Source organism: Pundamilia nyererei, unplaced genomic scaffold, assembly GCF_000239375.1.
Source record: "Pundamilia nyererei isolate P.nyererei 1_Seehausen unplaced genomic scaffold, PunNye1.0 scaffold00109, whole genome shotgun sequence".
NCBI classification, from domain to species: domain Eukaryota; kingdom Metazoa; phylum Chordata; class Actinopteri; order Cichliformes; family Cichlidae; genus Pundamilia; species Pundamilia nyererei.
This window is the reverse complement of record NW_005187510.1, coordinates 1,432,629-1,447,608: the sequence shown is the minus strand read 5'-3', so window position 1 is coordinate 1,447,608 and position 14,980 is coordinate 1,432,629. Positions and strand designations below refer to the sequence as shown.

The 14,980-nt window shown below is 40.6% G+C and overlaps 1 protein-coding gene across 1 annotated transcript in view; it reads left to right on the top strand.

Annotated features, from left to right (window-relative positions):
• The window catches only part of me1 (malic enzyme 1, NADP(+)-dependent, cytosolic), a 75,138-nt gene that overhangs the window by 583 nt on the left and 59,575 nt on the right, over nt 1-14,980 (top strand). The window lies entirely within an intron of this gene.

The window sequence follows — 14,980 nt, the reverse complement described above, 5'->3', positions numbered from 1 at the left end:
AAACCCACAACGACTTTTTGGTATTGAGTAATCAAGCTGCTAATATAAAGTTTCACACCTAGCTTAATTGTTTTCTACACTTCGTGTGTCGTTGTTATTTTACTACAAAAGCTCCAGTGTATTTGATATATTTATTTAGTCATATAACAATCTTCGTGATGTGACAGGACCCATGTCGGAGCCATAGGCGAGTAAGTGAATGTAACAGTGGCTAGGCGCTTTAGGTATCAGCTTTAGAGGCGGTTATATTTAGATTTAAAGAGACCAAAGGCTTCGCTTACACGGAGAACCTGGCCTTTAGTTATACTGCCCTGTCACATATCGCTTTACCGGGACAGCCATGGCGGGATATTGCATATGTAAGAGTGACTCAGCTCATCCCATTTACTGTAACACTAAAACGTGATTCAGCACATAGTCACAGAAGCTGACACCATGTAACGAGACATCAAGTTGAAAGCTTGTTTTTTTCTTCTTTGTTTTAAAGTAAAATGAGGAACAGAAAGCTATTGGAAGTCGCTTACTCTTGAAATAATTTGTGCTGAGTTGCTTCTTTTCAGGTCATGAGAAAAAGGGATGACTTTACATTTTAAAGTTTGAAAAACATACCTAACTCAAGCCTTATGACCACCCTTTTGCTGTATCATCAGTAGGATGTACTTGTGTCCATTCCTCCCATAAACACAGTAAACAATGAGGGTCTGGCAGCTTTTGAGCCTTTCCAGTGTTTTCTCCTGGTGTTTGTGGTGAGATGGGGCCCCAGAGGTCAGGCTGTGATGACAGGATCTCTGTCCATGGTGCTGACTGACCTTCAGAATGACTGGCTAAATTCAGGTTCGCTCTTATGTCAAGTGTGCCCCACAACCACCTGACCTTTTTCAGGCTAATTTTAGAACGCTCTTGCTGTCTGTTTTTTCTCTCTGACCTGTTTTTACTGGCCTCTCAGTAGACGAATATCTCTGACTCTTGGAAACTATCTGAAAATATTCAAAACAGTAGACCTATCTGAGGTTGACATCTGGGCTGTTTGGATTTATTTGACCAGAATTACAGATACAATATACATAATACACACTGTAAATACGAACACTGCCTGTTTTCTAATTACAAGCTGCTCCGGGCTGATAAACGTTGCAGTTGGTTTACTGCAGATGAAGGAGATGCCAGCCTGGCAACTGATAAGTGAGATAGTGGAGGTCAAACAGGCCAGTGTGTGTGTGTGTGTGTGTGTGTGTGTGTGTGTGGTTGTGTGAAGTGAGGGGTGGAGAAATGGTGGCTGCACAGAGGCCTGTTTGTTAGGCAGGTTAATCACTCCACTCCTGATAGCACCTCGCGCTGCATGTCAACCCTGTGTATGTGTGTTTAAGTGTGTATAGAGTGGCTGGGCAAAATGAAATGTGTATACACAAATGCAATATGACTAATAAGAATAAATTATGGCACCTTTTGTAATGTGGGTGTGTCCAGCGAGACTCATAAAGGCCATCCTTTGTTGTGTGGTGGTTGTGAGCTTTGAAATAAAGACACAGATTGATCATGTTAGTCTTCCTTTATAAAAGTCCTGTTTGTATATATGTAACCCTGACTGATCTCTGCATGAATGTCAAACAGTGTTTGATAAAATAAACCAGACTGCTGCAGAGTAAACAGGCAACCTTTGTGTCATTTTATGCAGTGTCATGCTTAGTATGAAATCTGTTCAACTGCAATAACTATACTGACATCCTCCTTGTGACAGCAAGTTATATGGTTTATGGGAAATGCTGTGTTGCACAGCTTAATTATAGATCACTTTACCTGCTAAAGGAATAGAAAGTGACAGTCTAAGGTAAAGAACAGGGATGCCAAACTCATTTACGTTGTGGGCTACATTGTCCAGCCCACATAGATCTTAAGTGTCCTGAACCAGTGAAACTCCCCTTTCCGTCAGTGTAAAAAAGCTTCACTGAAATAAATGTGTAAAATTATAGGTCATTGCAAAGGATGCCCTGTAATTATAAAATGGGTAATATTTGTGAATTGACAGAATATGTGCTTTAAAAAACAAAACTGTAAAGTCATTGGGGGAAAAAATCATGCATTTCCACAGTAAATTAGCTGATTTCAAAACAAAAACACCATGAACGGTGAGGGTGGAAACGTTCAGCTTAAGGCTTGATAAAAAGGTGTCACTAATCTCGGAGTGATGTCACTAGGCTACTTTCATCTCATATTAATGAAATAGTGACTTGATGTATATTGAGATATATATTACTATCGACTGATGTGAAAAAAATTGTCATGAATAGATTTTTCCCTTATTGCCCAGTCTTGTGTTTAGTTTTGATACATAAAGCTACTCAAGCAGGAAGTGGACACCAAATTTAACAATGCTTGAAAGTCGAACAAAAATTTAACAATGACACAAAATTAAAAGTAATGGTTCCACCAATAAGTCAACCCCTAGTCTCCACTTTACCTCCTCAAGTGAACTTTGCGAGCAGTTTAAAATGTAATATAAGTCATAATCTTTACATCTATACAAGAAAATACATGACACTAATGAAGCTGTTATGAAGTATGAATTGTAGTTGGAAAACATATTTTTGGAGAAAGTCACCAAGCGACCAGACCCACCCGCCTCCTCTCACCAGTTTCCTGTTTGATACTGTCACTATCAAATACAAGCCTAAAAGCCAAAAATACAACTTCAGGAGAAATTAAAGTTATAGCTTTCTACACAAAAAGAAGACGGGGACTGCCAGGATAGCTCCCGAGTGGCAACTTTGGTGCTGCCACTGTTGGCCAGCATGCTGTCTGTGTGCTTTACCAAATAGGCATCAAATATTAACATCAGTCCCAATCAGTTGAATTTCTCAGAGAACTAATTTGAAATTGTGTGTGTGAGTGTGTGTGTTTTAACCCTTTCTTTATAGTAAGAGGACTGTCATAGAGACCATTGTGGATGCCTGACCCTGTGTTTAGAGCTGACCCAGTAAACTGTTTGACTCAGTTTACACATGTGGGCCTTAAATGGTCCCAGTGTAGGGGAGGGATCGTAAAGAAGGCTGTCTGTCACTTAGCTTGTGGCACTAGTTTGTCTCTTTAAATAAAGGATATGCAAAGACCTTAAACATAGAAATCCAGGCTAAAGTAACACAGAAACACACTTATCTCCATTTTAAAAGAATTTCTCTCTCACACTCTTTGCCTACTGCCCTTGTCTTCTTCTTTCTGCACTCTTTCTTTGCAGTGGTGTCAAGGAGGAATGTAACAAGCAGCCCAGTCCTTTGTTCTTTATTTTACTAGATGGCTTTTCATCTCATTTTAAAGTTAGCCATCCCGAATGAGCTCACAGTTTGTGGCGTTATATTGTTTTGGAAGAAAGAATTAATAAGATTCATTATGTGAACACAAAACTTTCAGAAGCAAGCACTGGCAGAGCCTGCTGTGAATGTACTCAGCACAAACATTTTCTCAGAGAGAACTGTTTGGACAAACGTAAACGTTTCAGTTTTAAAATGTTCTTTGCTTGGTGGTTTGGGGAGAAGATAGGACACAAATGCTCCCATACATCATGGTTATAATCTTGGTTAATCTTAATTGGTGGTTGTATGAGGTCAAAGTAACCTTCCCATCAGCTGTCTAACGTTAACCCAAGCACACAAACGCTCAGGTTAGAGTAATATCAGAAAAGAAAATGATGCAGACAGCTAAACTTTTCTCAGTGCTGTACATGACCCGGGGGTCGAGGAAATTGGAGGAAAATCTAGGAAATGACTGTTAAAGCGTGTTAGTGGCCATACACAGGCGTGCTTCTGTGGTTAAGGTAGTGGCACCTTGTTGCCCTCCTCCTGATTTGAGCAAGCCCTGGGGATGAGGTGTGTTTACCTCCCTCAGCTGGCCTGCTTCACCCCAAACAGGAGGCAGTCACTGCACAACCTGTTAATTGATGCTGAGGGGACGTAGCGCTGAAAGCAGCCTGTCCTCACATCGACAGGCTTCGATTTCCTTTTAATCTCCCCATACATGCACGTAAGCCTGCGCAGCTGATGTATGGACATACAAACACACACACACGCACACACATGCACAAACACGGCTTCAACTTACTTCATGGTTAATGTTCTCTCTCCAGAGGTGGAACCGGATATTATAGGTGTGTTTTGTGTGTGCGCACCACGCAATAATGAGATGAAGTGGGGTGCGAGAGGTAGAAAGGGTCCTCTGTGGCGGTGAAGAGAGCGCTGGCCTCGCTCCACAGAAGTTCTCTGTCTCTCTGCTTGAACACACTTAAATGAGGCATCTGTGTGAATCTCAGGCACTCAGTGCGTCTCTCTATGACGCTGGTTCCGTCTGCTGCTGCCTCAAAAAAAAAAAAAAAAAAAAAAAACAACCCAAAAAAACACAACAACAACAACTACATCCTTAAAAATGCTCTTAGCGCCTAATCAGGGATGCTGTTCCTAACAGATGCTCATTCATGGGATCTGAACGGTCTTTACCTTGTCTGCATAAAAAAACCATCAACCTTGGCAATAGCAGACTCACAAAGACATGCATTCAAATACAGTTAGCTTCTGAGAGAGAAATTGTGCGCTAAACTTGACGTAAACCTACACTTATCCCCTCGATTAAACAATAATGTTTTGTTTGTTAAGTTCATTAAGATCACTAACATTCTGCATCATTTGAGCCCATGAATACTGAGCAAAATGGAAAGTCCATGTGGATGCCTCATTTTTAACCACAGCCTCCACATATAATGTTGCAAGATGGCCGCTCAGATGGCTGCTGTTTGCTGCTCGCTCAGATTTGGCGAGCAGCAAACAGCAGTCTATCTGATTGGGCATTGAAGATGTCCTGGTATGCCAAAATGGAAACCTTTCTGATAACGCTCAAGCAACTGGAAGTCATTAAGCTCTCATGTTAGATTTTCTCTCATTTGGCTGTAACTTTGTTTCAGCAAAGGATTTTGTTTTTTCCTTCGCCGGGTTTGCATTTTCCTCAAACTGAGACATAAATAAATTTAGCAACTAACGAACAAATGGCAACAAATAAAAACTGCCTTTAATTCGGAAGTGGGAATATTGCTGCTGTTGTCTGGTTCTAAATCCTCTCCTTTGGGCATTTGTCTTGTGCTTTGGTGTTTGTTCCATTTGAAACATAATGAGCTCCAGCTGCTCTGCATCTATATCAAAACCTGATGAGGTTTTCATAAGCCTGCATGCTCTCTAACTGAGTTGTGTCACAGTTCCTTAAAAGAAAACACAGTGATGACATGGCACTGATTTTAGCCAGTGGAGTCTGGAACTTTGATGGCTGCTGATTCACCGCACCAGTGAGACACGAGGACAGAGTTTGTTTTCTGCACCGTCACGACTTGGAAAAGTTTCATGCTGACAGTTTGCTGTTTTGGGGAAGCATTAGTGTAATGCTTTGTTTGTGCTGCTAGCCAAGGTTCCCATGGACCTTGGGATTTTTTGTGCATTTATCATTACCATAGCTTTCTAGCACCCACCTATTGTAGAATCAACATTTCACATCCTAGGGGAAATCCTTGAGTGTTTGTGATGATAGTGCATTAGGTTTAAATTAGAGCATTTCATGAGGATCTCTTGATGGAAGCAGGAATGAACAAGGAGCACTTACTGTGTTGCCAAATTCTGACAAATGTTAAGTTTTTGCAACACGAGGAGTTCAGAAGTATGGGAATTGCACTGCTTTGCTTCTGTGGATGAGCAGATTGATGGCACCCAAAATCAAAGACATAAATAAAAGACAAATAAGGACAGCAATGTTTTCCTAGGATGAAGATGAAGAACTCTTAACATCATTTGATTTCTACTCTAGTACGTTTGTATGGTTTGAGGATAGACGGACACAGATAAATAACTATGTTCTTATTGGTCGCTTGATTGTTTTATTTGGTTTATGATAATAATACCACCAAAACAAAAATCCCATAAGCCACAGCTGTAATTTTAGCACTAATTAGCAAATGTTAGCATGCTTAAAAGTTAAACCAAGCAAGATGGTAAATAAGCTGATATTAGTGTTTAGCTCAAGCTAAAGTGTTTTAGATGGCAGAATAAGCTACTAGCTGGGCTGTCTCAGGCTTGTTTCTGCATTTTGTAAGACCCAGATAAACTAAGCTTCCTCTAACCATACACAGTATATCAAAGATGGACATAGCTACTGGTTTACAAAGTCCTGGTTTACAAAGTCCTCTTCTGTATCCAGATTAGCATCATAGCTATCATAACTGTCTTTGCTTCTATATTTTTTTCATTTTAATCCTGATCGTATTGTGCGTGAGAAAGTTTGTTGCGTCAATTTGTGTGTGTGTGTGTGTGTGTGTGTATGGGAGGGGGGTGTTACAAGCTGTTTAGTGCCTGTCTGTGGTTAAACTAGGGATGATGTTGTCAGTCAGATTACAAGCCTAAGCACTGAAAACAGTACAAGAGTTTCAGTGCTAAACTCCATAGAGAGCAGCTACACTTGTTAATGCGCTTCGCTATGTGGATGTGTGTGTGACATGCATGTGTGAGAGTTGTCCCAGGTGTGGCCAGGTGTTTAAGGTCACATCACGGGTGAACAGACATTCCTCTGATAGACTGGAGTGGATCGGGCAGCGAGAGAGAAAGTGGACCCTCGTTTCCCCTCCAGTGATCACCCCGCTAACCTGAGCTTTACACACTCACACGCACACATGTGTGCACACGCAGGGGCGAACACACATGTCTATGCTGTGCTGTTAACCTGCTGCACCATGAGTGCTTTAATCAGTGTTTTCTCCAGGGCTGGCTCAAATAAACTTCGTGTAACGTGATCAGACTGTCAATTCAACTGTCTGCACGCACACACATACACTTCTCGTGTGTGTTTAACAGCAATTCCTTCCAACTAGCGGTCCCTCCTCAGCTCACTTTTTTATGGGGGGGGGGAGGAGGGTGTTTGTGTTACTCATTCACATGAGTGCAACGGAGAAGCCATTAGCTTGTCCCAGACAGAAAGAGGGAGACTGTCTGAGCCTCATCACCCTCCTATGAAGCTCATCCCTCCTCTTTCAGCCTGTCGTTTTCCCCTCGCCTCCTCAATGCTGCTTTTGTCTGTTATATTAGCACGCTGGAGGTCTTGTCTAGACTTAACAAAGATGCATCAGAATTTAAGAGTAGTGTTTGGTTTCAGTGTTCTGCAGCTTGTGAGTGTATGACCATTATGTGCAAATGTTTTTTTCCAGAGACAGAAGAGATGGCTATCATTATGACTGATGGCATGCAGACTGACAGGCTCTGTGATGTTGCAGCTTCATGAAAAAGGAGGTGCTTAGTTTTAATGCCCTTCAATCAATAGGGTAAAGGCCTGGTCACGCCTGCAGATAGAGTGGTGAAATTGAGCAGCAAAGTCAGTTGATTCCAAAGGAATTGCTGACTTCGCTCAGCAATCAGTGGGTTTCCTCACAAGGGCAAATCCCTTCATACACCGAACAAACTTGATGACACATAAAGTTTAGAAAAACTTTGAGTAATTGTGAAATTTATGTGAATTTCTTAAAATTTATTCCACCCTTGATTAAAAAAAAAACTATGAAATTTTTTTAAATGAAAAGACATGTGTTATCTCTGACCATGATATATAGCATTATTGATGACCCAACATTTTTTAACTATATCAGTGTTTTTATAGTAAAGAGAGACGTTAATTACTTTTAGATTTTTTTTTAAATTTACTGGAGCAGTAGATTCACAGGTGATACATTGGCAAAACATTAATTGGGCGCAACTTAATTGCATTTGCATTTTTTCCCAAAAACAAAAAATGCAAATTCAGGCAGACACTACAAAGGAAACTCAGCTCAATAAATAGACCTTAAAATAAATAAAGAGGACACAAATATATGTGACACAGTGACTCACCCAGAGTATACCGTTCTTGTATTTATGACTGCTTTAATTGACTGTTCACAATCTGCTTTTAAAATATATTTGTTCTTCCTTCTGGGTATTGACGGACGAATTAGACAGTTATTTTAGGACAGACTCTGAAATTGGATTGGCCGTCTGTGGGAGATTTCCTGTTCCATTAAGACAGGTCAGCCATCGGACTCTTCAGTAAGACATGTGTCTTATTTGTGTTTTCCTGTCTGCATTAATCAGCTTGAGGGTATTACTTGCTTTTTATGGCAGAAAATAAACAGTACAAATGAAGTTTCATAACAGGAGAGTGGCAACACTTGCAGAGTTGCACATTGCTGTCAAGGCTCATGCTGGCACCCAAAGGTGTCCGATGAATGCTGCAGTACTAGCTGAAAGTGAACTTTTGGACCACAGAGCTGATTTTCTTAAGGGCCTTGGGCATTTTTCCAGGAACTCTCTGGCTCCTAAGGGACCTGGGCTCTGCAGCATGAAAAGGGCTGTCTCAAGGGAACTGGATGTGTTTAAGGAACTCTGCATGTCTGCTGCCTCCACCCACTTTAAGGCTGCCCTCCTTAGGTCAACAGCGGCTCCGCTTTCAAGACTGTTTGACCAACATGTCTCTGCATTCGCAAGTTGGCACCTCCTGATTTAAGGAACTCTGCTTTTGCATATTTGCTTGAGATGGAGGATTTAAGACGACCTTGTTGATCAGTCTCAGAACTCAGGGTTGCTCGGCGGAGTACATGACCCATCAAAGTAAGGAGTGACTCAGAGCTCAGAATTTGTCTGCAGATTTGGGCAAGAGAAATATGTTACTTTACTCCATTTTTAAAAGCTGTGCAATACAGTCCGGTGAAGCCAGTGGAATTAAAAACTAAATTAAAATCGCATATTGCATATGAGAGCATAAGGGTGGGAATGGATGTTTGTATCTGTGTGTGCCTGTTTGTCTGTGTCTATATGTCAGGTCGGGTATCAGACGCCACCTCTTTGGGGACATCCCAGGTCCTCCAAGGTATGGAGGCCTATCTCCCCCACCACTTCCCCTACCAGTGACAGATGCCCTCAGACATCGGTGCGTTGGAGGTTCTTTGTGTCCGGGGATACACCGGTACACACCGGCTCACTCCTTGGTGGCTGCTTATCGGGGCCTGGAGCCTGGGGCTCACTCGGGCCACTTCGGGGGTGGGGTGCCCTCGGCCTCTCTGCCTGGGGCTCGGTCACTCTGGCACAGCTGGTTGCCGGCGGAGCTCACGGGCACTGCAACCCCTCCTGGCTTCTGCTCCGCGGCTGCTGAGTGACCCCTCATCTGGGACTCTCGTCAGCTCCTTCTGGGATAGTGGCACAGCTGCCCCTCTGTTGGTCTTCCGTGGTCTCTTGTGTTCTGGGGGCCTCTGGATGTCTGGAGTCTTGATCTCCTCCATACCTGCTTCATGCCCTGGTGGACGGGGCAGTGGCTCCCCCACACCCTCTAGCAGATCATTACATGAAGGAACCACAAGCGTGCTCATGCTCACAGGTGTACACACGGGTGCTCACACACACAAACTGCACCCTTTTTGGCTCCTACCTCAAAGCACACTGTGCACTGTCGATCTTACGTGCTGCACAATAATGTTTAATATTTAGTATTTATTATTATTTATTATTATATTCCCATATATCATCGTGATGTTGTTTATTCTATTGATCTCGTTTTCTTCTGCTAGTTTTCTTTTTTCATTCTCAACAGGTGAAATTAAAAAAGTATCTACTATTAGAAAGAAAAAAAAGAAAAAAGAATTACATTAAAATCGAAATATCCAAAGAACCACAAGTAAGCCAGCAGTCGCTGACATAGTACTATGGGGATTTTAAGTTTTCTGAAAGAGTCTGAAAACCTGCATTCTCTTTAGTAGCCAGCGGTGGGTGACTCCCCTGGTTGCAGAAATATTTCCAGTTGTATAGTTTTTTTTTCTTCCTTCTTACTAGTAGTTTTATTTGAGCACATAAAACCCATACCCAGTGCAAAGTTGCCATTACCCTGCCATTGTCCTTTAGATTAAGGTTTTGATATTAAGTAATGCAACAATTGTTATATGTTTTATATTTAAAAAAAATAAAAATAAAAATCATGGCAGGCATCATGGTTCTATGGGTTTCATTGTGATTTTTACCAAGCACATAACAAACAATCCAATTCCAGCTTATGTCAACAATTTAAGAACATTTTCACATAATAAACTTCTGGTTGTGTAGTGAGGACTCCACCTGTGTCCATTAATTCCTCATTTTCTTTTCTCAGTCTGCTTTTTCCTCATTGCTTTTCTTTGACAGTATTATTAACAACATGTGGCTAAAATGTTGATATAGAAATCACTAGTTAGCTTTCTGATGGATGCATTTGGGCCATTGAACAAAGTTCGATTGCTAATGAGCAGATCTGATTAGGTGCACATGCATGCCTGACATGGCACATTTGCTGCAAGGTATTTTTTAGGAAAAGCTTAGTCAGGCTGTAAGATCCTGAGAGGAGACAACTGGGCGCTGATGTGTGCGTTTTGTCTTCCTCCTGAGAGGAAAGGATGGATTTAAAGGGCTTTATTCAGAGGGTAATCCTCTTGAACTCTGCTATGGCTTCCAGTTTAGCAGGAAACAGATGGGGGTATCTGGCCTTTGCTTAGAAACTCAAATGGTAAAGAAAGCTGGTAATGCTCTCTCTACCTTCACACTGAATACAGACATTCAAAAGTGAGAACTTAGATGGGCATAAAAATGACACTGCAGTCTTTAATTTTGGACATTCGCATCTACAACATCAGGTTTTAAAGGTAGTATTTGTTCAAGTCACTGCTCAGTTTTATAAGGCATTGTACAGTCTTTATTTCCACACATTTGCTGCTATGCTCTACAAGTTATGAACTGTCCTTTGGTGTGTTTTAAATGATGTCCATCACCTACACCTTGCTGCAGATTGTCCTGTTGCTTTGATGGAACATGGACAAATAGTGGATGTAAATTTTAGACACGAGCTATAAATTCTAAGCATAGCTGACAGCTGAAAGTAGAGATTTATGAGATACTTTACTTTTTAAACCCAGTCCCACATTTATCTAAAAAGATGTGTATTTTATGTATGTTTAAAAAAGACATTATTGTGTCATACAGGTAGGTTCAAGGGTATTTGGACAGTGAAATTTCTTATTTTTTTGTAATTTTGGGTCTGTACACCAGCACAGCATATTTAAGATTAAGCAGCGATAGAAGTGCAAACTTTCATCTTTAATGCAAATGGTTTACAAACATTTTTTGCATTAACTGTTTAGGAATTACAGCTATCTTTATGTATAGTTCCACATTTTCAGAGGCTCAAAAGTAATTGAACAAACTAACATCATTTTATGAATAATTGTTGTTTTTTAATAATTAGATAGAAACCCTTTTCATTTGTTCTGGACTTCTGCCTGAGGTCTAGCTCGCATCACCAAATCTTCCCTTGAGAAGCTCTGCAAGCCTTCCCTGCAGTCACCTTCAGTTGCTGCTTGTTTGTTATTCTCACTGCCTTCAGTTTTATCTTCAGCTGAAAGTCCTGCTCTGTGAGGTGCTGGTTACTAGTAACTGGGTGCCGTCCAAACAGTTTGGCAGCTTTTGGCTGAACCTGAGCAGATTGTACAGGTCTGTACACTTCAGAAAACTTCACATCATCAATAAACTAGTGGCCCAGTTCCTCTGGAAGCCATATGTGCCCATGCCATAACACTGCCTCCCCACACTGCCAAAGATCCTGATAATGGTATTGTTGGTGAATTAAACTGGGAAAGACAGAACAAAAGGACTGCTGTTCTTGTAAAACCTTAACTTGGTCTAAATTGAAATTTTTATGTAAAATATCATAAATTTAAACACCACAGAAACCAGAAACAATGAGCTAACTGAGTAAAGTGAGTCTAAATAAAATTTCTGAAATGTAGGAAATGTTACTTCATTTAAAAATAAAAAGGATGTCAACAATTAATTTTTGTGTATTTTGTGTATTATGTACAGATATAATGTAAAGTGCGCTCAATTTTTGTAAAATTAAAAAAAACAACGTACAAAACCAAAGAAAGTACCTTACATAAGCCTTATTATGTCCTGCGAAATTAAGCACCTGCAAAGGGATTATAAATATTGTGGTACAGGTCTTATTGGTCTAGGGGTGTGATGAGCACCCCATGGAACAGCCAGGACTGAAGTGAATCCTGTGTAGAGTCTGTGGAAATCTCTTCCCTCGGCTGTCGAGTATTTTCACAGACACCCAAACAGGAAAAAAATACAATGAGCAGCAGAAACATAAATGTCTTTTCTCTTCACTTTCATGTGGTCAACTTTATGGCACTTGGAGCAAACAATTGTGTTAACATGAAGTGCTCACATAGGATTGATCATGACTATTTGTAATGAAAATTCTACTAAAAGAGGAAACCCCTAACATAGTGTTCACCATACTCAAGGTCCTTCTGGAGAGTTTCAGTATTTCCCTCACCATAGTGAGGGAAATACTGAAAGTTGACACATTTTACCTTTCACTTTTCTTACATGGACTCAAATTCATGCACATACATTTCTGCAAGATTTTCCATCCATCAGTGTTACACCTGCAAGTGCAAGGCAGAAGCCATAAATACACTTCCCATTTACACTCTGTGTACTTTTAGAGCCATTTAAGAAACCCTTCACTTTTACTTTTCAGAGGGAGGAAACACTTTAGTGGTCCTCGGGGTGGCCTTTATAAAATGCAGGGAAAGACTGTTACACCTGCTATGTGCTTAACAGAAACCCACTCCTATTTATCGAAGTCCACGGTCGGTCCAGTTAGCCTATAATTATCTGCCATGTGTGGAGTTCTGAAATGAACGAGTGAGCTTTAACTCCACACAGACATCTCTGACCTTTGCCATCACATTCCTGCCTCAGACTTGTTAACTGTCTCCCTGTACTTTGTTTATTGAGACTAACAGTTTAGCTTGACTGAAGCAAATGTGTAACCACACAGGCTTTTGATGCACTGTGTACATTCTCCAAAATGTACAGGCATTTTAGTAGCTGTTTTTCCCCCCTAAACCCAGTGAACATGTGCTAACCTTGTGTCATTCAAAGTGTTTATGCTTCCCTTCATTTCAGTGGATTCTTTGATTGATTTTTTTTTTCTTTTGTTTTTCCGAAGCCACACAGGTAATTACAGCTCCTCAGTCAGTCCACTGTCTGAAACAACTTGTTTTGGAGCTTTTTAAAACATACTTTTGGGGCAACGCCAGTCTTCTAATCCAGATTATTTTATGAGGCATGTTTTAGAGACACATTTAACACATGATGCAGGTTACTGATATGTGCTGCTGCTTATATCAGTGATGAAACAAACATGGACGTATTGGAATTGAGTTAAATAGCAGCACAGACTTACAGCAATCATCCGGCACGCTTTGTTTTTAGAACAGGCCACTTTCAGCCCTTTTCAGTTTTTGCTTGTGTGTGTTCTAGAAGGACTTTTTGTATATTCACCCACAGCTGAGAATAGTCCTCAGCAAATAAGCACTTTTGTCCAGTTTGAGCAATGTGTAGTTAAAAATTCAGCCGGTTTCACAGATGCTTGTTAAAAATTGTTTCTTAAAAAGCAAACTGTAAAGTGCAGACAGTCCTTTTTGAGGACATCTACCAAGGTTTAGTGAGGATCAGGGTGTGGCGTGGTTTTCAGACACAGCTTAGGTCACATTTCTCTAAGAGCAGGCCTTTGTTTCAGGATGCCAGGTTTTCTAATATTGCTGGTGTTTCCACTTGATTGCTGATGCTTATAGAATTTATATGGAAAAGGATGACTTCCCTGGCCATTTTGAACAATGGGTGCAGTGATGCAAGTAGCCTTGCTTCCTCAGAATCAGGAAAGGTATTCTTGTGAAGTATGTTTCCAGTATCCAGCAGGTTTAGGTTTACACTGAGACCTACATCACTTTCCCTTTATGAAACCCTAGACCATTTATATGCCAACTCCATATGGAGTTTAAATGATGTTCATGCTCTAAAACAGACACACATGCATACACAGACTGCTTGCTTTTTCTAAGACATGCATAGATAAGAAAGAGGAGTCAGATGGGAGGTAAGAGAGAAATTATGAGTGAGGAGGAGGAATGTTTCTAATATTTTTAAAGGAGCCTAGAGTTACAGGGAAAAGGTCATCAGTAGAGTATAAGGGGTCATTATTTGTGTTGGCCAAGAACCAGTCAGTGCACACCTCAATCCAAATTTATGGTTGCTGTATGATTTGCAGTTAAAATGCACAGAGTGAGCAAAAACACACATGCATGCACACGGTGGCATGAATGAATGCATTCATTTAGCCCTTCACTCCTTCTTTCTCTTTTCCTTCTCTTTCATCCCTCATCAATCACACACTTACGCTCTTACAGTGGTGTAAAATATACACAAGAACACCATCACACACCTCTACAGTGCCCCACAGGTTGTTGGCTGTGCATTGCTAGATGCTGAAGACTGCACTATGAAAGGGTATTAACACTTGTTTTTGTTCTCTTTTTCCACCTACTTCCTTTCCAGCTCTAATACTTAAGATCAAAGCTACAGACTACTGTTGAAGGTATAGTGATTAATGCCACAATATTGGAAAAAAAGCTAAATCAGAGAAAGAATGCAGGGCTCACACATTATGTATACGTGTTAGTGAGCCTGCCTAATTTCTTTTAGCTTATTGTCTTCAGTGTAAGTACCATGGGGACAACAGCCAAAGCAAGCTAACAGATTAACATTTAGCAAGATGTCTGCTGAAAATGACTGAAAGAAAGTTACATAAAACTATAGTTTACAAAATGCAAAATACAAAATACATCTTGTCACATTCCTGGGTCTGTTGACCCAGCGTTTTAAGCTTTAGTTTATTTTAATGTTGATGTTTAAGTTCATTACGTTAGCTAAGTTCATTTGTTTTTTAGATTCCTCTTGTGTTTTATTCCCCTGTATTTAAGTTCCCTTCACCCTTTATGTGTTTCATGCTGCTTGTCTTATGTTATCACGTTCGTGTTATGTCTGCTTTCCATTCTGTTTCCTGT